The sequence below is a fragment of the Chiloscyllium punctatum genome, chromosome 16 (assembly GCF_047496795.1).
Source record: "Chiloscyllium punctatum isolate Juve2018m chromosome 16, sChiPun1.3, whole genome shotgun sequence".
Lineage (NCBI taxonomy): Eukaryota > Metazoa > Chordata > Chondrichthyes > Orectolobiformes > Hemiscylliidae > Chiloscyllium > Chiloscyllium punctatum.
Window position 1 is genome coordinate 74,798,727 of NC_092754.1, and position 23,843 is coordinate 74,822,569.

At 45.1% G+C, this 23,843-nt stretch overlaps 1 long non-coding RNA gene across 3 annotated transcripts in view; it reads right to left on the minus strand.

Annotated features, from left to right (window-relative positions):
• Window positions 1–2,156: 2,156 nt before the first annotated feature.
• The window catches only part of LOC140487213 (uncharacterized), a 33,878-nt gene continuing 12,191 nt past the window's right edge, over window positions 2,157–23,843 (minus strand). The window contains exons 4-7 of one of the 3 annotated variants that reach the window (XR_011962766.1): window positions 23,224–23,350; window positions 17,454–18,774; window positions 15,181–15,287; window positions 2,157–5,088 (exon numbers count right to left, since the gene is read on the minus strand). This is a non-coding gene — a long non-coding RNA (uncharacterized lncRNA). The remainder of the gene's footprint in view (window positions 5,089–15,180; window positions 15,288–17,453; window positions 18,775–23,223; window positions 23,351–23,843) is intronic. The other 2 variants (XR_011962765.1, XR_011962767.1) reach the window with 2 other exon arrangements.

The following is a 23,843-nucleotide window of genomic DNA, read 5'->3' on the forward strand; positions in this document are numbered from 1 at the left end:
TCAGAAAGTTGCAGCACAGATATAGGCCACTTGGCCCATCCTCTATGTGTTGGCTGTAATAGAACTATCCAGGCTTTCTGTACTCGCCAATTTCAGCAACAATTTCAGACTCTGAACTCAGCCCTATGTTTTATAATCCGTTTTTTTGTATGACAGCTGCACACCTTGTTTCCTTGTATCTTTCCCAGCCTGAACTCCATTCCCCGTGGCCTTGAGGAAAGACCATTTCTGCTATTTAATCTCTCCTGCCTTCCCCCGTGTGACAGACTGCCGTTTTGTTCTTGTCTCACCCCCACCTTGCTCACAACCTGTTACATTTCTGATGGTTCCCAGGCCTCTGTGACTTCACTGTGTCCCCGGGTCAGTGGCACGAGTTTTGAATTCTCTTCCTCTAGAGATAATTGGAAATCTTTCCGGTTGCAGTTTCCCCCAGATTTTATTTTTAAAAACAGAGCATTTGTGTCAGAGTCAAATATTCGTGAGCCTTCATCCACAATTCCGAGCATATGGATGTAATCTGTGACCCTCGCACAGATGTGCAGGTTTGCTCTATTGGCCATGCTAACATGACCTGTAGTGTGCAGGTTCGGCGGGTTGGGATGGCATGGTAAATGTAGGGTTATGGAGTAGGGTGGGAAAGCAGGTCATTGCAGGCTCCATGGATCGAATAGCCTCTTTCTGCACCTTATGGGATTCTGTAATCCTAACAAGTTGTGACTGTCATCACGTTTTCCTCATGCCAGGTTCATTCAGCTCAGGTACACATGCTGCCTTTGTGTTTCTGTGGGTTCTCACTTAATCCTTTCCTTCTGTTTTACAGCAATTTTACACTGTATGTGAGTGTGAGAATGAATTTGTAAATACAAATACTCCAACCGAAACCCACACAGGTCAGGAACTGTTTCTGTTGCTGGCATCACTCACAAGGGACAGAAAAATAATAAAGTATTCATCACAAATCTTACAGGAACATAGAGCTTATAATCACCAGGAAAGGCTTAACAGCTCAAAATGTTTTTTTCAAGAAAAGAGGAGGCTAAGAGACAACCTGAGGGCTGAGGCATAAGTAGGAAGCTTTGTTTTTGTGGGTTCAGAGATTTGAGGTTGGAATCGTTGGATCTGAAGCATGTTTCATTGCCCCAGGTCATCAAAGGTGCTATCTAAACGTGTATCTTTCTTTTGTCTTTCTGTCTGAGTTAACAATCAGATGGACAGGTCAATGTCTGAGTGTCATACCAAATTCCTGATTGAATCTGTCTCCCCCCACAAACTCAGGTGCCTCACCACTCACTGGGTCACAGAGAAACTCTGCCGTTACAATGAGACCTGTCTTTTCTGTCACCTCTTCTCGTGCTTCTGCCTCATCCCCACTTCCCTTCATTAAATCCCAGCTGCCTCTAGTCCACCCACATGGGCATGTTGAAGAGCATGACAGGAGAATGGATTGAAACCGAGAGTTCAATAGTCAGAATGAAATAGGAAGAAGGAAATGGGGGTTTTGGACCCCAGGGGATACAGACTCCAGGATTAGTCCTTGTGGGCATTCCCGCAGTAATACAAGACAGCATTCCATGATGAGAGTTAAACCCCGGTGGCAGGAAAGGGAGCCACTGAACATGAGCAGTTTTAGTTCAAACACAGGAGGTTTGTTCATCAGTAACAGTGTATTCGACATGGAGGTGAAGTGAACAGTGAGGGGAAATGTTACCACAAGCTGCAGATGGACAACTTTCATTGGAACAGGAGGAGACCATTCAGCCCTTCAACCCTGCTCTGCCATTCAATAGATCATGGCTAATTTGTGGCCAAACTTGCAATTTTCAAAACTCTCCAAACTCATCAATAAACTCTTCTGCAACACACAAGATGAATATAGAAAAACTAACCATCTGCAAATGCTGGGAAATCCGAAACAAAACCAAACATTGCTGGAAATTTTCAGGAGGTCTGGCAGCATCTGTGGAGAGTGAACCGTTGGGTCCAGTGACTGGTCAGGTGACCAGCTGCAGCTGACCATTCTGCCTTTTCTGTAACACTCTCTGTAACAGGTTCTGGTGTGGGGGGAATGAGACTGTCAATAACAACTGAGAAAACAGGAGGACGTGCTCAATCAGAATAAAACCCATTTTGGTCTTTCACTTTTAATTCAACTGCAAACATAATTATTATTTCTGAAATAGGATAATAGGCCAGAAAACAACTCTTCATGTCATTGGGTCTGGGAAACTGTGTTATTTCTGACCTAGTCCAGTCGACATGTGAATCCAGACCCCGAATAATGTGGTTGACTCTGAACGATCTCCTGGGCAGTTAAAATGGATGACAAATGCTGCCCCAGCAAGTAATGCCATGATCCCATGAACAAACAAAACAAATCCAATCGCTGTGGTTACTTGTGAACTCGCTGGTGTTATTGGAAATGGACGAATGGGAATATTTATGGGGTAAAGGGAGAACAATTGCATTCAGTGAGGTGATCCTTTGGAGAGCTGATGAGCCAATCAGCCTCCTTGCGCGCAGGAACAATTCTGTGAATAATTAATTCTGAGCCCTGTAAGGAAATATCCGGGCAGGGTTTGTAAAGAGGTCAGATTGATTGAGTGTCTCGGTGAACACAAGTGAGACACAGGGACAGAGAGGTTTTGGGATGGATTAAATTCAATTTTATACATTTGCACAGTCATCAACATTACAGTAGTTAAAAATGGGAGTGATCAAGAGAGTGGAATTAGAGCAGCAAATAAATCTTCAACATTTATGCAGCTAAAGGGGATGCTGGGTAAAGATACCATAGTTAGTGCTTATTTTATTCCAGACACACCAGTCAGGGAGCACATCCTTCCTGTATCTATCCTCTCGAGCTCTTGAAGATTTTTGTTCCTTTGAAGTGTTTCATGTTTAGATACTCCAGAGAAGACAGCTTCAAGCTCCTCAATCTCTCCTGCCAGGGCAATGCTGCTGTTAGAATTCAATTCACTGGTGCATGTGACTGGCTGCTTCATGGACTGGAACTGGAAATTGAGACTGAAAGGTTATTGTATAAAATATCTTCAATGGTATTGCCAGACGTGAGTGGTTTTAGGAAAATGACCTTGGCTAACAGGCATTGAGTGTCAGAGCACTTCCTGTTGTGGGGCATCCTGTTTAGATTCAATCCATTGATAACTATTAGAACTGACTTGCACTGGCTCCGTCAAAGTGGTCAGAGCATTATGGCTGTCATCGAAGCTGGTAACAAACTTCCCATGGGTTAAAAATCGTAAATGATAGAGTAGGTATGAGGTCTGATGACACTGTTGGAGTATTGATGTTATTGTTAATCACATTAACTCGGCAGGAGTTGACTGAATTCATATTGTCTCTTCCTGAATCTCAGGATGACTCTCTGGCCAATAAGTCTCCACAAACAGCAATGAGCACGGGTCATCTGTTTTGATTTAAATTGCTCTATAGCACTGCTGCTTCACAGCACCAGGCATAAGGTTGGAGTCCATCCTTGGTCAACAGCCTGTGTGGAGTTTGCACATTCTCCCCAGGATAGTGTGTGTCCACTCCAGGTGCTCTGGTTTCCTCCCACAGTCCAAAGATTTTTGGGTTAGGTGGATCAGTTGTGCTAAATTGTCCACAGTGTCCATGATTGTGCAGACTCTGTGGATCAGCCATGGTAAATGCAGTGTTACAGGAGTGGAGTGTTCCAGATGGGATGTTCTTTGGATAGTTGGTGGGGTTTGATGGGCCAATGCTCTCCTTCCACACTGTCAGGGATTCTATTCTAGGATTGAGGATAAAGGCGACAGAACAGGGTGTCCTTGGAGAAGGAGCATGCAGTGTGTATCAATTCTCCCGCTGCCTTTAGATAGAGGTGGGCACCGCAGTGGACACAGTGCTTTATCTCCATCGCTGCCTCCTCACCCCCAACTCGACTTTGATTTGGTCCCTTCCCACTTTGTCATTTGTAATGGTTTGCTTTGCCTGCAAGGGGCGTTGTTTATAAATATTCAATTGGTTACATGGGTGGTTGACTGCTGGTGATTATATGTGAACCAAAATGGTGTAATGATGATGTTGATGGTGGGAAGGTTACTCAGCTGTGTGTGATAACACTTCTGGGTAGGAGAAATGGGGAATAAAGAACGCTTCACAGCTCACAGAAGGAGAACTGAAAAGCAGTTAAATCAAACCAAAGGTTCAGACAGGGAGGGAATATTTCCCTGGAGTTTGAGTAACTGGAAAGTGACGGTGTCCGGGAGTAGACAGGATTTGTTTTACAGGGCGTTTAAAATTTTTAAAAACGGTTATATTCAGATAGTTTCATTTCTTTTCTTTTAGTTTTATTTATTGTGGAATAAATAACTACAATATTTTAAACCCAAATTCACAAACCTTGTGTTAAAGACAAATGTTAAATAAAATCCATCAAACCGTCCCTCACTGAAAACTGATGTGGAAGTGCATTCGCCTGCAGAATCCCTGCCCTGCCTCCTGCTTCCTAGCCGGCCTTCATGGCTATATACATACCTTGGAGATATCAGCAGGAGGCCATTCGGCCTTTCAATCCTGCTCCACCATTCAATGGGAAACAGCTGACCATCCAGCTCAGTCTCCTGTTCCTGCTGTGTTCCAATCCCCTTTTATGACTTTATCTCGAAGAACTATATCTAAGCTCTCCTTTGGCTTCACTGCTTTTGTTCCAGTGACGTTGCTGTATTACTGTGTGGGTTTCGGCAGGGGAAATGTGATGGTGCTGCCTCCTGGAGGACGCACTCAGCGTCCCTCATCATCCTGCAATAACATCAACTGGATTTCAGCAACTAGAGATAGAACCCATTTCCAGGATATGGGCATCACTGGCTCAGCCAGCATTTATACCCCATCACTAGGTACCATTGAGAAGATGGTAGTGAACTGCTGTCTTGAACCATTCACAGTCCATTTGGCGCAGAAAGACCAACAATCCTGTGAGGGAGAGTGTTGCAGGATTTTGGTCAAGTGATTCTCCATCTTTGGTTCTTCAAATGCTGTTTAACTTTATCACGATCGGCACATGAATTTGAGATTTCAGTCTGCAAATCTTCACCATCTAGCACCCTGTATAAAGGAGTATGTACAGAACAGAAATTCAGAACAGACAATTCTAGCTTCTCTGGAATATCTTTTTCCCCTTTCTTCCACCAAAGCTGTAACGCTCCAGCCCACTTCCACTCTCCCACCATTCTGCCTCTGCTGTCCCTAATGTACCTGCCCCCATTCTCATGGAGTGACTGGTAAACAGACCCATGCCACCACTTCCTGTCCTGGTTAGACTCTGCACCCTTTCTGGGTTTACTCCATTTCCCTTCAGTTACTGCAAGTCAATAATATTACAGGAGAATAAATCAAAAGGAAACAGAAAGGGTGGTAGCAGATCCTGTACAGAAGAGGAACCTTCAGTCTGGGAGAATGGGTCAGACCCTTCTTTGTTTCCCATTGGTCGATTCCCAGCATTATGACAAGTTGGGGATGGAACATGGGCCCATGTGGGTGTGGTGACACTTTGACACCCCCCCCCCCAACCCATCAATACTACAAGCTGATATGTTCCTCCTCCAGCCAATCACAACGTCAAATGCTTTCCGCTAATTACCCGAAAGCAGATGCTCCAAAATCCGCCCATATTCTGTACATGTGCAGTGCTAGGCTACCCCGCACACGCGTTGTCCCTGCCTCAGGGATTGTGGGAGTTGTAGCCCTCATGAAGCCACTGGAGACATGTTTATGGATAGTGAATGAAAAGTGAGGGATGGAGGGTCTTGTGTATAGGATCCCCATTCAGACACGGGCTGTTACTTGATTTTACTGAGACATCTGCTTCCACAACCTGATTTCTGACGTAAGGAACATAGATTTAGCCAATTGTGGAGTGGGGAGGTTAGTAAGGGGTAGCAGATTTTAAGCAGATCTGGCTCAGTGCCTAGCACTGCTGCCTCACAGCGTCAGGGACCCGGCTTTTATTTCAGCCAGAGGCGACTGTGTGGAGTTTACACGTTCTCAGCATGTCTGGGTGGGTTTCCTCGGGTGCTCGAGCTTCCTCCTACAGTCCAAAGATGTGTAGGTTAGGTGGATTGCCTATGCTAAACTGCCCACAGTGTCCATGTATGTGCCAGTTAGGCCATTAGCATGGGAAATGCAGGGTTACAGGGATAGGGTGGGTCTGAATGGGATGCTCATCATAGGTTGGTGTGGACTCCATGGATGAATACCCTGTTTCTGCACTATAGGGACTCGATTATATTCTCATGAAGAAGAATGTACTTGTCTCAATGTGTTGCAAATCTGTGGAATTACCTATTCAAAATGCGGTGGATGCCAGGACAATGAGCAGATTTAATGAAGCGATGCAGATGTTTATTTTGCAATGAGATGAAGGGTGAGAGAGAACAGGTGGGAAAATCCAGCTGAGACCGAGCTGAGCTCAATCATCACCGTATAAAATGGTGGAGCTGGTTCGAAGGGTTGCATTGCCTCTCCTGTGCCCAGTGCTTATCTTCTTACGGTAATAACTGGAAAGCTGAATTAAAACTCACCATCTTCACCAAAGGAGATTTTGGAAAATGCAGGATAGTCAGGTGGGTTAGCGTTCCAAACTTAGGTAGTGAGGAAGCATATAGGAGATAATGATTTTGCAATTTTAAACTGAGGGGGACAGTGATTTACGGTTTTAGACTGTGCAGTACATTTACACCGTCCAGAATACTCTGTTGTGAATATCTATCCTATACTTTACTACAAAGCCAAGGTCTTTGAGAATGAAACGCAAAACACCCAGGTAACATTGTCGCACCTCGTAATCTGATAAAAGACTTCTGATAAATCTGGTTGAATTTAGAACACAGCTGGAATGCTGGAAGATTAGATCCAATCCCAAGATCCAGTGCTTAAACAAAGGAGACTACAATAGGATGAGGCAGGAGTTGGCTAATCTAGAACGGAAGCAAAGACTTTATGGTGGGAAAGTTGTTGGACAGTGGGGGAATACCAAAGCAATTTTTCAAAGTACTCAGCAAAAGTATATATCAGGGAAAAGGAAGGACTGTAGGAAAAGGAGTAATCTGCCGTGGGTGGCTAAGGAAATAAGAGAGTCTATCAAACTGAAATAGAAAGCATACAAATTGGCAAAGACCAAGGAGAAACTAGGGGATTAGAAAAACTTTAAATATCAACAGAAAGCGAGATGGGATTGGGGGAGAAAAAAGTGGTGAGTAGTTATCCCCAGGGCCGGAATAGCTGTTTACACTGCTAGAGGGGAACCTATTATGTGGGGAACATATGGCCTCTGTAATTGTTGAAGCACTTAACTGTTACCATAGAGATAATCCTGATCAATTTAAAAGTCACAGCACACTCCAAAAGCTTGTACTTCCAAATAAACCTGTTGGACTATAACCTGGTGTTGTGTGATTTATAAGTTTGTCCACCCCACCCCACCACTGGCTACTCCACATCAGAATCCTGATAGATACCCCACTGAAACTGAAGTGCCTGTCAGATACTTGACGGAGCCACAGGGGTGTGGGGGGAGGGGTGTGTGTTTTAACCATAAAGGGCTAAACTGAACTAGACTTTCTATTTGCCGTTGCCATGGAGATAATATTGAGAGACAGTCTCTATTCAAAGTCCCAAACCACAAAGGTATAAGAATGGGAGCCGTACATCGGACAGGCGGGGAGTTACCTGATGCTGCCTGCAGTTGTTTTGCATGTACACTACCCAGGTAACTACCATGTCTCATCAATAAATACTCAAAGAAGACCTCTCAGAGTTCTGTGCCTAGTTATTGCTATCCAGCAGGGTTCAGGAATATGAGCACACAGCAGTCAGTCTTCACAGTGGAGGATACGAAGAACATGCCAGTAATTGATAAGGAGACTGAGGAAGGTGAGGACCTAGATAATAACCATGATCGTGAAAGAGTTAGAGCTGGGCAAGCTAATGGAGTTAAAGGTAGACAAGTCTCATTGCCCTGATGGAATACATCCCAGGATATCAACAGAGTTAGTGGGAGAAATAGCAGATGCACTTCGAGTTATAGCATCCTGCAGCAGAGTCAGGCCCTTTGGCCCAAACTGGCCCATGCTGACCAGAATGTCCATCCACGCTAACCCCATTTCCCTGCACTTGGCCGATTTGCTTCTGACACTTTCCTATCCATGTCTTTGTCCAAATGTCTTTTACCTGTTGAGTGTTCCTGCCTGAACCACTTCCACTGGCAGCTCATTCCATATACATAAAACCCTCTGTGTCAAACAGTTGCCCCTCAGCTTCCATTTTAGTCTTTCTCCTCTAACCTTAAACTGATCCAATCAAGCCGTCCAATCCTTGAGTTCCTGGGAAAAAGACTGAGTGCATTCACCTTATCCATGCTCCTCATGGTTTTATACACTTCTCGAAAAGAACCCCCTCAGTTTCCTCTGCTCTGAACATAAAATCCTCACTTGTCCAACCTCTCCCTATAACTCAGACCCCTGAGCCCTGGCAACATCCTTGTAAATTGTTCTGCACTTTTTCCAGTTTAATAACTGAAACCTACATTACATTCATCATATTTCCAGTGTTTCCCCGCGGCGCTGGAACCGACGTGACAATGCCAATGGATTACAATCCATGATCGAGAATGAACTCCTTTACAACAATCCCATTTTCATCGTTTATTCTATGGTGCAGGTATCCTTGTGTCTTTCTGGTTGCATGGTTCATTAAAGACTTGTCCTTCTACAAAGCAAAGTTGTGGCTTAATTGTTCCTGGGAAATGTGCCATGATTTTGCAGACTTTCAAAAACAAATGAAATCTCTCTCCACACTCCCATGCTGACATGGACTTGGCTGTGTCTCAGTAATGTTTCCAGTCACATTGAGATTTGAAATATTCGCCCACGGACAGAATACACACCTTTCCTTCCAGATGAAAAGGCCAATGATATTCAGATCGGCACGGATCAAGTAACTATCAGATCTGAACATGAAATTCCATTTGAATTTCTCATCCGCAAATCCACCCTTTCAGTACCGTACAACAGAGCACACAAGTTACCACTGTTAATACAGGATGGAAATTCATAAGACAATTGTAGTATTAAACTGTAGTTTCCTTGTTCCCCCAAAGCTTTAAACCTCAGTCTCACAATTTCTCTCTTCTGTGAACTGAAATCCAAACCAATCCCCCCACTCCTTTCCTCCACATCCAGTTCTCACACACTCTCTCTTCGAATTCAGTTTCCTAGCTCCTGATGAGAACCATCCTGCATACACTGCTTCCTGCACACTCTGGCCAAGACCCATCTTACTAAAATGAGCCAAATTAGAATTTTAATTGCAGGCCCATACTTGTCCCTTTCCATAACAACCCTGAATCTTCACAAAAGAGTTCGGAAAACTTTCTGCAAAACGCTGCACCACTGATAGTCTGATCACATGTCAGGGTAGCAGGAAAGGGGTCATTCCTCTGGGTCCTGCTCCCAGAGGGATGAAGCTGCTAATGATAGATTAATCCCTCACACCCACAGTCTCCTTCCCAGGCACTGACCTATACTGTGCATACTCCCACAGTTGCCAGCACTGCGCCAGAGCATTGGTCTTCCCTCCTACAGCACGTGCTCCCGATCGTACAGGAGTCCGGGTGATTGACAGCAGCTGCTGCCCAATATATCAGAATCCCTACAGTATGGAAACAGGCCCTTCGACCAAACAAGTCCATACCGACCCTGCAAACTAACTGACACAGACCCATGCCCCCTAACTAATGTAACTAATACTATGGGCAATTTAGAATGGCCAATTGACCTGCCCTGCACATCTCAGGATTGTGGGAGGAAACCGGAGCACCCAGAGGAAACCTGCTTAGACACGGGGAGAATGTGCAAACTCCACACAGACAGTTGCCCTTGGCCGGAATCGAACCCAGGTACCTGGTGCTGTGAGGCAGAAGTGCTAACCACTGAGCCATCTCGATAGGGTGGAGGGGGCGTGGCTGGAGGACTGGGACAATGGGATTGCGAACAGTGAATGAATGTGGAAGACACTGGGGGATGGACAGGTCAGTGAGGGACAGGATCAGTGCAGCAGCAGGAGGGGATCCTAGACAAACTGAGCAATGGGAGAGTCTGACAGGAGAGAAATTACAGGAAGGTTCTGTTTGGAAGCTCAGGCAGGGACAGTTGGGAGACAGCATGGCCTCGTGGCTTGGGCAGGTTTACTAATCAGACTCTTCAAAGATGCTGTTTCTCAACTTGGAGCCTGATCCTCCGAGTCCAGAGGTAAGGACACTTGCCCACCAGGAGATAGTGTAAGGGATACAGGGACTGCCTTTCAAAAGGAACTCACCTGTGTTGGTGACATGAACAAGACTCAATACAGAGTCACTGACAAAATGCTGGTGTACTTGAACTTCATCCAGAATATTAACACCTATAACTGGGCAACACAGACCCAAATGTACAGAGTTAAATCCTGGATACGAATAACAGCTTTGTGCATGGGAAATCATATCTCATGAATTTGACTCAGTTTTTTTGAAGAAGTAACAAAGAGGATTGCTGAGGTCAGAGCATGAACATGATCTACATGGACTTCAGTAACGTGTTTAACAAGGTTCCTCATGGGAGACTGGTCAGCAAGGTTAGATCGCATGGAGTACAGAACTGGCCCGAAGGTAGAAGGCAGAGGGGGTTTTTCAGGCTGGAGGCCTGTGACCAGTGGAGTGTCACAAGGATTGGTGCTGGATCCACTACTTTTTGTCATTTATATCCATGATTTGGATGTGAACATAAGAGGTATTGTAAGTAAGTTTGCAGATGACACCAAAATGGGGGGTGCAGTAGACAGTGAAAAGGATTACCTCAGAGTACAAGAGGATCTGGATCAGATGGGTGAATGGGCTGAGGAATTCAGTTCAGCAAAATGCAAGCTGCTGCATTTTGGAAAAGCAAACTTTAGCAGGACTTATTAATAGTAGGTTCCTGGGGAGTGCTGCCAAACAAAGAGTCCTTGGATTGCAAGTTCATAGTTCCTTGACAGTAGAGTAGCAAGTCGATAGGATAGTGAAGGCAACAGTTGGTCTGCTTGTCTTTACTGGGCAGAGCATTGAGTATAGGGGTTGGGAGGTCATATTGCGGCTGTACAGGACATTGCAAAAGTTGCCGAATCAATATTCCATAGAATTCTGTTTTATTCCTATCAGATGGATGTTCTTAAACTTTAAAGAGATCAGAAAAGAATTATAGCATGTTGCCAGGGTTGGATAGGCTGTTTTCCCTGAAGCATCAGATGCTGAATGGTGACCTGAAAGAGATTTTTAAAATCAGGCTGGGCGTGGATAGGGTAAATAGACAAGATATTTGCCCTGCAGTGGGGGGAGTACAGAACTAGGGGAGTGGGAGGGAGGGTAGGTAGGTAGACAGGGGGTGGGTGGATCGAGAGGGGTGGGACCGAAATGGGTGGGGAAAGAGGGGGGGTGCAGAGACAGGTGGGCACAGTGACGGGTGAGGACAGAAAGTGGGATTAGAGAGGAGGGGAAGAGACGGGGGCGGGGGGGTGAGGCGACTGACAGAAAGGGCAAATAGACATGGGTTGGGGGGGGGGGGGCTGACCAACAAAGGAAGGAAGAGATGGGGGACGGGGGGGTAGGGGAAAAGGTCAACGGGGGGGGGGGAAACAGACCGTCTGAGGGGGGTGTGGACGGTTGAGGGGGGTGTGGACAGGCCGACGGAGGGGGGAGGGGGCTGGGGAGCCAGACCGACAGGAGTGAGGGGGGGGGGGGGAGAACAGGCCGACGACGGCAGGGGGGGGGGGCAGACAGAGTGGGGGGATGGAGCAGACAGAGCGGGGGAAGACGGGGAGAAGATGGAGAGTTATTTTATAGATCTAAAACTCAACACTGTTCCTGTTTTCTCCTCCTCACCTTAATTCCCTCTGAAGAGCTCAGAACAACTGCATAGTTCTTGGAAAGTCGAGTTTCAGGGAGATTAGGTGCTGACCATGGCATTTGGGACTCTAACATTGAATGAAATGTGCTGATCAATAAATGGACTCTGGTTCGATTCCACTGTCTGTGTGGTGTTTGCACATTCTCCCTGTGTGTCTGCGTGGGCTTCCTCTGGGTGATCTTAATTTCCTCCCACAAATCCAAAGACATGCAGGTTAGCTGGATGAGCTTTGGGTAATGGTAGGTTACAGAGTTAGGGTGGAATGCTGTTCCGATGGTTGGTATGGTCTCATGGGCCAAAAGGCCTGCTTCCACACTGTAGGGAATCTGTCACTGAGTATAGGGATTAGGAGGGCATGTTGTGGCTGAGTAGGGTATTGGTGAGGCCAGTTTTAGAATACTACATTCAATTGCGGTCTCCCTGATTTCAAAAAGATGTTACCAGAAAAGGACTCAACCTCTTAATGACAAGTTCCTGGGAAGTGTTGACAGACAAACAGACCATGCAATGTGGGCTGATAGTTCCTTGAAAGTGGGGTTGAAGGTAGACAGGTCAGTGAAAGTGGTGTTTGCGATGCTAGCTGTTTTTGGGCAGTGCATTGAGTATAGGAGTTGGGAGATCATGTTTCGGTTGTACAGTTTATTGGCTCGACCACTTTTGGAATCCCCAGACTGCTTTAAATTCCAGTCTCCCTGTTACAGGAACGATGTTGGGAAACTTGAAAGAGTTCAGAATGGTCTTACTATGGTGTTGCCAGTATTGGAACATTTGAACCATAGGGAGAGGCTGAATAGGCTGAGGCTATTTCCCTGCAGCACTGGACACTTTAGGTGGCTTTATTGAACTTTATAAAATTATGAGGAGCAATGATAGGGTGACTAGTCATGGTTTCTTTTTTCCCAGGGTAGGGGAGACCAAACAAATGTGAATCTTTTTTCCAAAGTGGAAATGACAAATTCTAGAAGTGAGATGGCAAGTTTAAAGGATATGAAAACTGAAACAACTGAAGATGCTGTAAACCAGGAAGAGAACAGAAGTTTCTGGAAAAGTTCAACAGGTCTAGCAGCATCTGTGAAAAGAAATTAGAGTTAACGTATCTGAGGAAGGGTGACCAGACCCGAAACTTGAACTGATTTTTCTTCACAAATGCTGCATGACCTGCTGAGTATTTCTAACATCTGTGCAAGTTTAAAGGGAGTTGTTTGGAGTACATACCTGAGAGGAACTTTATAAAGTGCGAGTGAGACCACATCTGGAGTAATGACAGAAGTTTTGGTCCCTTTATTTAAGGAAATAAATCATTCCATCAGAGGCATTTCACAGAAAATTGACTGGGATGAACCCTGGTTTGCAGGGATTATCTTTTAAGAAAATGCTGAAGAAATTGGGACTCTACTCACTGGATTTGGGAAGAATGACAGGGGATCTCATTGTAACATGCAGGATACTTAAGGAGTTTGACAGGGTGAATACTGAGAGGATATTTCCCATCATGAGGGAGTCTGGAACCAGATTCTGGGTCAGTCACGGAATCACGGGTTCTGTTTTGGATTCGTCAAGTTTAAGGCAACACCGACACAGGTCAGGGGTTTCAGTAGCAATGGAGCTGGGGTGAGGTGGAGACAAGCAACATTTAAGAGATTGGAATTCCTGGTGTTTGTGATTGTGTAGATTAGATTAGATTAGATGAGATTCCTTACAGTGTGGAAACAGGCCCTTCGGCCCAACAAGTCCACACCGCCCCGCCGAAGCATAACCCACCCATACCCCTACCCCTATATCTACACCTACCCCTTACCTAACACTACGGGCAATTTTAGCAATGGCCAATTCACCTGACCTGCACATCTTTGGGACTGTGGGAGGAAACCGGAGCACCCGGAGGAAACCCACGCAGACACGGGGAGAACGTGCAAACTCCACACAGTCAGTTGCCTGAGGCGGGAATTGAACCCGGGTCTCTGGCGCTGTGAGGCAGCAGTGCTAACCACTGTGCCACCGTGCCGTCCCGAATGTCTGATCAGAAGCTCACCTTGGGGTCAGATATGAGAGCAATATTGTGAAGAGTGTGGTTCTGCCTCAGATAGTTCACAGGGAGAGGGAGGGGCTCAGCAGTAAGGGAAAGTAATTTGTAATAGCAACTGAAGGCAATGGGTTTAACCATTGTAACGTTCCGTTGCAGGAAATTGCAGCCAATCGCGAAGTGGGAGCGTGATGAGCAGTTTGATAACTGAGTAATGGAGAGGGATGATGGGGAGGGAGAGCTGGGCATTGTCAGTGTACATGTGAAACCCAACACGGTGCTTTAGGACGATGTCACCTCCTGGCAGTGTGTAGGTGAGAAACAGGAGGGACCGAGGAGAGATCCTTAAGGGACACCAAATACAAGGAATTCAGAAAGGAAAGGGAGAGTTGGGATGGAGTAGGTTTTTGCATTAAACGGCGGGGTCAAATATTGGTTTGTAGCAGAATGGGATAGAAGGACATAACCAGAAAAGACAGACAGGTAGAACAAGGAACAATATCTGTGAATTGGGGAGGGAGGGTGATGAGGAGGAGGAGCAGCCCAACTCCAAAAGCACTATTCCTCCATCAGTGACATCACCCAACTCCACCCTAGTATCGGCTCATTTACTGAAACACTCGTCCATCCCTGTGTTATCTCCAGACTTCATTATCCAAACACACTCCTGGCCAGCCTCCCACATTCAACTTCCATGTAATCTCAAGAGTATCTAAAACCCTACTGCCCAAGTGCTCACTTGTACTAAAACTTGTTGATCCATCAAAAGGTTCCTATTAACAAGCAACAATTTAAAATTCTCACCCTTGATGTAATTCCTGGCTGTGAACAGCCCTGTCTCCCTGCACCACACAACCTGTGAGACCCCGACAACTCATTTTCTTTCAAACTCCCAACGATGTGTTTATACATTGCTTCACCTGTCTGGCTGTTTCTACTGTTGCCAAGGCAACACGGTCTGGAATTCCAACCCTAACCCTCTCAGACCTGCTTTCCTCCTTTCAGGTATTCCTGAAAACCTGCTTATTTGGCAATTCTTTTGATCACCTGACCTAATATCCCCATCTGTGGCCTTATGTCAGAAGTTCTCAATAGTATTTCTGTGGAATTATAAACATGATAAAAAAAACTGTTGTTGATTTGCACATACATTGTCAACTTTTCAATGTTACTGAGTGAATAATCTATAACAGCTCTTACCCAACCACATTGTGGGAGCACCTTCACCACACGAACTGCAGCTGTACAACGAAGTCAAACATCACCTTCTCCACAGGCAATGGGGCTTTGGCACGAATCACTGGTATCTGTGGAGGGAGAAACACACGGTTGATATTTCAGGGAGTGCAAAATGCATTATAGGGAGGGAAAATGGTGCAGAATTTGGATTTTGAAATTTGTGTTTTACAATGTGCACTAAGTTCTGTAAAACCTTTCGTCACATACCATGAAAATTTCCTCCTCTTCCTGGTCAATGTGTCTTTCCTTTCCCCTGCCCTTCACTTTCACACATTTCCAATGCCTTGGTCACAAAAACAGTGTGCTGTCAGTGAAGTTTATCACGTGGTTGAGAATTATCCCGCCCCTCATTCACTCCGATTGGTTGAAGGACCAACTAGCACCTCTAGCCCCGTTCCCCCACTCTTATTGGTCCTGCGCTGACATCAATAATCCGAGGCCCATTGTGGGCTGGAGCATGCTCAGTGCTTCCTGATTTTGCTGTTGTTCATCAGGTGTGAGAGAGAGAGGGCTCATCTCTGTTTCTCTTGATGTCAGACAATAACAACAACTACCTGCATTGTATGGAGCCTTTCACATTGACAAGTCTCTTAAAATGCTTCACGAATGATGGAAATGTTGATTAAAGAGAACGATTTTTAGATACATCTTTAAAGCGGACAGAGGGAGTTAGGGAAGATATTCCAAAGGTTTGTGTCCTCGGCAGCTCCAATCGTGGAGTGATACAGGTGGTCAACAGCTTACAGTGGAGACAGTTAGTGGTTAACCATAAGTCAACAACCTCATGTCGTAGCCCCCTACCCCACACACCAGGCCTCGTTCTCACAGCCTGCCATGACACACTACCACTAGCCACGAACAGTCTCCACTAACAGCTAATGACCCTCCCCCAGCCAGATCGTTATCCACTCCTTTATCCAACCGTTCTTCTCACTCTATCCCCACCTATCCTTTACTCCTTTTATCCTTCCCCCCACATTAACTTCTGCACATAAACTGACTTTTTTTCTCAGTAACATCTGTCCTGAGGAAGGGATACTGGGTCTGAAACTTTAACTCTGATTTTTCATTACAGATATTGCCAGACCTGCTGAGCTTTTCCAGAACCTCCTGGTTGTTGTTTCTGATTTACATCTCCCGCAGTTCTTTTGCTTTTAATTTACCGGGAGTTTGTAATTCAGGTCCCACAGCCTCTATCCCAGTCTCTGCTGTCTCTCCCAACCCCACCCAGTGACACTGCACCTGCACAGCCGATGGACAGGTGTTGTCTTGCTGGTCACACCCCTCATTCACTCCCATTGGCTGCAGGACCACACAGACTCTCCTCCCATTGGTCTGGAGCTGCCGTCAATTAGCTGGGCCCCATTGTGATGAGAGCGGAGGGCTAATCCCGCTCTCTGCCCTGAGATGAGCTTCATCATTCACAGTGAATGGGGCAGTATCACAGAGCACAGGGCCTGGGGGCTATTCAGCCCATTGGGGCTGTACTCTCTCCCTCTGGAGATGCTGCAAATCTGTCCCAAGTCCCCTCCCATGTGCCCATAGCCCCCCAAATCTTTCCTGAAAAAGTAAAATTCTAATTCTGTTTCAGAATACCTGCTGAATCTGTGTCGTTCAGACTGTTCCAGATGCTCAGAACTTACTGAGGAAAATAGTGTTCACATTTTCACCTTGTATTATTTGCCAATTACTTGAAAGTAGTTACTAAAAATTGTGACAGTGTTCACAATTCCTCTCTCTCTCTGCAAATTCAAGACCTTGGAACCAAATCTGCTTCAGATCGAAATCACTGCTTCACCTTCTCAGCTCCAAGGATAATTATCTGTGTTTCAGCAAGCTCTCCACAAAATAGAGGAATGTATCTTAATTTATTGAGATCAAAGAAACAGACTTCAGTCCAATTCGTCCGTGCCAACAAGGAATCCTAAACTAATGGATTCCCATTTGCCATCTATTGGCCTGTATCCATCAAAACCCTTCCTATTCATGTACCCAATTGGAAGCCTTTTAAATGTTATGATTTTATCAGCCTCTACTACTTCATCTGGTAGCCCCTCACATACACACACCACACTCAGCTTGAAAACATTGCCATTTAGATCCCTTTTAAATGTTTCCCCTCTCAACTTAAACCCAGGTGCTCTAGTTTTGGACCCAACTAACCTGAGGAAATAGGACCCGGCTGCCCACCTTATTCACACCCCTCGTGATTTTATAAATCTCCATTAAGTCACCTCTCAGTCTTTGACTCTCCAGAGAAAATAGCCCCAGCCTATTCAGCATCTGTTGTGGTTCTGTTTGCCGAGCTGGGAATTTGTCTTGCAAACGTTTCGTCCCCTGTCTAGGTGACATTCTCAGTGCTTGGGAGCCTCCTGTGAAGCGCTTCTGTGCTGTTTACTCCGGCATTTATAGTGGCCTGTCTCTGCCGCTTCCAGTTGTCAGTTTGAGCTGTCTGCTGTAGTGGCCGGTATATTGGGTCCAGGTCGATGTGTTTGTTGATAGAGTCTTTGGATGAGTGCCATGCCTCTTAGGAATTCCCTGGCTGTTCTCTGTTTGGCTTGCCCTATAATGGTAGTGTTGTCCCAGTCGAATTCATGTTGCTTGTCGTCTGTGTGTGTGGCTACTAAGGATAGCTGGTCGTGTCGTTTCGTGGCTAGGTGGTGTTCCTGTATACGGATTGTTAACTGTCTTCCTGTTTGTCCAATGTAGTGTTTTGTGCAGTTCTTGCATGGGATTTTGTACCCTACATTAGTTTTTCTCATGTTGGGTATCGGGTCCTTCGTTCTGGTGAGTTGTTGTCTGGCTGTTGGTTTGTGTGCTGTTATGAGTCCTACTGGTCACAGTAGTCTGGCTGTCAGTTCAGAAATGCTCCTGATGTATGGTAGTGTGACTAGTCCTTTGGGTTGCAGCATGTCCTTTTTCCATTGTCTCTCCCTTAGGCATCTGTTGATGAAATTGCGGGGGTATCTGTTTTTGGCGAATACCTTGTATAGGTGTTTCTCTTCCTCTTTTTGCAGTTCTGGTGTGCTGCAGTGTGTTGTGGCCCTTTTGAATAGTGTCCTGATGCAACTTCATTTGTGTGTTGGGGTGGTTGCTTTCATAGTTTAGGACTTAGTCTGTGTGTGTGACTTTCCTGTATACCTTTGTGGTGAATTCTCCGTTCGGTGTTCTCTGTACTATCACATCTAGGAATGGGAGTTGGTTGTCCTTTTCTTCCTCTCTCGTGAATCAGATTCCTGTGAGTGTGGCGTTGATGATCTGGTGTGTGTTCTATTTCTGTGTTTTTATTTATTACAAAGGTGTCATCCACATATCTGACCCAGAGTTTGGGTTGTATTTGTGGTAAGACTGTTTGTTCTAACCTTTGCATTACTGCTTCTGCTATGAGTCCAGAGATGGGTGAGCCCATGGGTATTCCGTTGATTTGTTCGTATATTTGGTTGTTGAATGTGAAGTGTGTTGTGAGGCACAAGTCCAGTAGTTTAAGTATGCCGTCTTTGTTGATAGGTTCAACGTCCTGTTGTCTGTTATGTCTGTCCAGCAGGTTGGTATTGGCTAATGGTGGAAATGAGAAATGAGAATCGGTCATCACTTTGATATGACTGCACTACAGGCCCTCAAGAGTCAGTGGGAAATTGAGCAGTAAATATTTCAGGCAATCTCAGATATCTGTAAGAAGGATAGGGTTGTAATGGTCGGGGATTTTAATTTTCCAAACCTAGACTGGGATTGCCAGAGTGTTTGGAGGTTGGATGGGAGGGATTTGTTAGGCATGTTCAAGAAAATTGTCCCAATCAGAATGGAAATGGTCAGACTGCAGGAAGGGGTAAAACCGGACCTCCCCTTGGGAAACAAGTAAGTGAAAGGGACAGAGGTGTTAGTGGGGGAACACTTTGGAAAAGTCACAACAATCGTAATAGTTTGAAAATAGTGATAGAAAAGAACATGGCTGGTCCACAAGTTAATGATCAAAACTGGCCTTGCCTGAATCCAGAAGATATGAGTCAAGAGCTTTTAACAATTACTTGTGGAGGCTATTTGCAGGTAAAGGGACGTCAGGCAGGTGGGAAGCGTTCAAAAGAGAGATAAATGAGAGTTCAGTGCCAGCATATTCCTGTTAGTGTGAAGGATAATGCTGATGCAAGTAAGAAACACAGGATGAATGGTGATATTCAGGTTCTGGTCCAGAAAAAGGGGCCACGTGTCACATATAGCCAGCTGGATTAAGAGAATCCCTTCAAGAACACTGCAGGTGAAGTAATACACTTAAGTGAGAGATCACGTGGGGCCAAAGAGGACCACAGAAAGCTCTGGCAGATCAAACTGAGGAAAATACAAGCATATTAACAACAGAACACTAAACACGGATTGAATATGGTTTAATGGGGCCAACCAAGTGTGGAACCAGAAGAGATGGCTGAGATCCTAAACGAAAATTTCACTTTTCAACTTACTGCGAGGAAAAACTGGGCAACTCAGGGAAATAAACAGTGATGTCTTCAAAAGAGTCCGCATAATAGAACAGGAGGTGCTGGAGGTTTTTAAATGCATAAATGGTAGACAAATCCCTGGGAACTAATCAAGTATAACCCTGGATATTGTGGGAAACTCAGGAAGAAATTGTGGGGTCCCATAAAGAGATTTGTCTATTACTGACAGCCACAGGTGATGAGCTGGAAGCCTGGAGTGTGGCTGATGTTGTGCCAGTCCTCAGGAAAGGCTGTGAGAAAAAGCCAGGGACATCAACACCAATTAGCTTGATGTCAGTGATGCATACGTTGTTGGAAGTGATTCCACTGAACAGGAATTACATGCATTTGCAAAGACAAGGATTGTTTAGGGATAGACAGTACAGCTTTGGAGCGCTGCATAGAATTCTGATCCTCGCGATTTAAGAAGCATTTACTGATGCTGTAAATGGAGCAAAGATTGACGAAGACGTTACTGATACTGGAGGGTTTGACAAAATCCGAGAGGCTAGATAAGCTGGAAAGCAACATTGGGCGGGGTGGTGTCGTGGGGGGGAGTGGGGGGGGAGTGGGGGGGGAGTTGGGGGGGGAGCGGAGTGAGGGTGAGATAGATTTGGCACATAAGTTTAAGGAGAATGCAAAATAAATTTCTACAGCACACAAGGACAAAAAAGCAACTGGACAGACAAAAGGGTCCCTGAAAGATCAGTGAGGCCATCCAAATGTGGAACCACAGGAGATGGGCGAGACCCTAAATGAATATTTCATGTCAGAACATACTGTGGACAAAGACTAGGAAACAAAGGGAAAGAAACAGTGATGTCTTGTACAAAGTCCCCATTACAGAAGACCTAGTACTGGAGGTCTTAAAACACAAAGGTCGAGAAAGCCCAGGTCCTGAACAAGTGTATCCCAGTACATTGTGGCAAAGTAGTGTTGGGAACGTCAACAGAAACACATGTATCATCGTTCTTTGTATTTCCACTGGGCGTAGTTGGCTGAGAGGTGACCTCATAACGGTTTATAAAACAATGATGGTTACAGGTAAGTTGATTAGCCAACGTCTTTTCCCCAGGGTAGTGGAGTTCATAACTAGAAGAGATTGAACTACAGAAGAAGGAGGTGTTAGCAATTCTGCAAAGTGTAAAGCTAGCTAACTCCCCTGGGCTGGATAGGATTTATCCTCATATTCTCTGGGAAGCCAGGGAGGTGACTGCTACGTCTTTGGGTTTGATCTTTATGTTGTTATTGTCTACAGAGATAGTGCCAGAAGGATGGAGGATCCAAATATTGTCCCCTTGTCCAAAAAGGGAAATAGAGAAAACCCTGGTAATTATAGAGCTGTGAGCATTACTTTGATTCTGGGTAAAGTGTTGGAAAGGCTTATAACAGATAGGAATTGTAACCATCTGGAGATGAATAAATTGATGAGGGATAGTCAACATGGTTTTCTGAAGGGTAGGTCGTGCATCGCAAACCTGAGTTCTTTGAGAAGGTGACCAAAGAAGTGGATGAGGGTAAAGCAGTTGATGTGGTGTTTTTGGATTTGTTAACATTCCCCACGGTAAGCTATTGCAGACAATACAGAGGTCAATACCAACACAATTGTTGAAAATCAAACAACACCAGGTTATAGTCCAACAGGTTTAACTGGAAGCACACTGGCCTTCGGAGCGACACTTCTTCATCAGTTGATTGTGATTGGAACAATCACCTGATGAAGAAGCGTCGTTCCGAAAGCTAGTGTGCTTCCAGTTAAACCTGTTGGACTATAACCTGGTGTTGTGTGATTTTTTACTTTGTACACCCCAGTCCAACACCGGCATCTCCAAATCAGAACAAAATTGTTGGTAATTTTGCAGTTTGGATCAGAACGTGGCTCAATGAAAGAAGACAGAGAGTAGTGGTTGATGGGAAATATTCATCCTGGAATTCAGTTACTAGTGGGGTAACGCCACGATCTTGTTTTGGATCCACTGTTGCTTGTCATTGATATAAATGGCCTGGATGAGGACATTGAAGGATGGGTTAGTAAAGTTGCGGATGACACTAAGGTTGCTAGAGTTGCGAATAGTGATGTAGGATGTTGTAGGTTAGAGAGAGGCATAGATAAGCTGCAAAGCTGGACTGAAAGTTCACAAATGGAGTTTAATACAGAAAAATGTGAGATGATTCACTTTGGAAGGAGTAACTGGAACACAGAGTACTGGGCTAATGGTGAGTTTCTTGGTAGTGTAGAAAAACAGAGAGATCGCTACGTCCACATACACTGATCCCTGAAAATTGCCACTCAAGTTGATAAGTTCGTTCAGAAGGCATTTGGTGTGTTAGCTTTTATTAGGAGAGGGAGTGAGTTTCGGAACAATGAGATCATGCCACAGCTGTACAAAACTCGTGGGTGGCCACACCTGGGGTATTGTGTACAGTTCAGGTCACTACATTACAGGAAGGATATGTAAGCTTTGAAAAGGATTCAGAGGAGATTTACTGGGATGTTACCTGTTCTGGAGGGAAGATATTACAAGAAAAGGCTGTTTTCGTTCGAGAGAAAATGTTTGAGGCAAATTAATTGAGACATCTAAGATAATCTAAGATGGGTTGAGAGCCTTTTCCCTTGGAAGGCAATGCCTAGCAGAGGCTTTAAATTGAAGGGTGATAGAAGTAGGACAGATGTCAGAGGTAGCCTCTTAACTCAGAGTAGTAGGGGCATGGAATACACAGCCTGCAACAGTAGTAGACTCACCAACTTTAAGAGCATTTAAATGGTCACTGGATAGGCATATGGATGAGACTGGAATAGCGTCAGTTAGTTGGGCTTCAGATTGGTTCCAGAAATTGACACAAAATTGAGGGCTGAAGGGCCTGCAGTGCATTGTCATGTTCTATGTTCTAGAGGACATAAATATGAAATGAAAGAGAAAGACTTTAAAGAAATTGGAGGAGAACATTTTTCACACAGAGGATGGTGCAGGTATGGAATGATCTTCCAGGGGAAGTGGTAGAGAAAAGTACAATGAGAACATGTAAAAGACATTTGGGCAATTACATGGAGACGAGAAGGTTTGAAGGGATATGGGTCAAATGCAAGGAAACGCATCTCATTCAGCGACTCTGGTCTGCATGGACAGGTTGGATCGAAGGAACCGTTTCTGTGGTGCATGACTCTATCCAGTTAAAGAGGAGGAGATTACCGAGATAAGGCATGTTGTAGACACTGAGATAGGGAGATGGTAGTTTGGAATGCAGTACGTTTCAAATATGTGGAGGGACCATCAGGAAGGGAGGAGGTTACAGGGACAGGAATGGTTATAGGAATTACAAATTATTGAAGACACTGGACCACAAGACATGCCATAGATACAGTTGTGCAGAGTAGTGAGTCCTAGTACAACAAAACTTAAAGTAGGGGTGGTGATTGAGCATGTGTTGTGGCTGTACTGTGCCTCCACTCCAACACTATCTATGTCATGTCTTGTTAGCCAATGTTTGGAGCCCTCTCGTTGTTCTTTGCTCTGTGCACTGTGGGTGATATTACCTCACTACTGGATTTGTTGAAGGTTCCAGATCTCCCTGCCCTTGGTCTCTCTGGCTGACCAAACATCATCAATGTGGTGATGGACGAGACACCCAGCAGTTGGGAAGTCTATTGCGTCAGGACCTTCCTGAGTACCAAGAGGAGACAGAGGAATAGACACAATTGGAAATTAGACTGATGTAGTGAGGGTTACACATAGAGAATGGCATTGAGCCCCACAGAGATCTGGAAAATGGAGTGATATCAATTAAGAGCCCAAGATTGCTGGAAGATGTCCGCATCACACAACTGAGTCGGAAGAATGGGTTTAGCTTCATGGTGCCCTGGTATCAGTGCTCTGGGATGAGCAACCTGTGAGCAGGTGAAGTGATGCCCCCGTGGTATTATTGCTACACAATGTATCCAAAACCTCAGCTAATCTTCAGGGGAGGCAGATTTGAATCTCACCATCTGAAATGGAGACATTTGAAATCAATAGTTTTAAAAATAATAATAATCCATAAATAAGTATAAAACCATTACTGATGTACAAAATATCCAAACATTTGTCCTTTTAGAAAGGCATCTGCCCATCCTCTCGTGGTCTGCACGACATACTCACAGCAAAGTGTTTGCCTCTC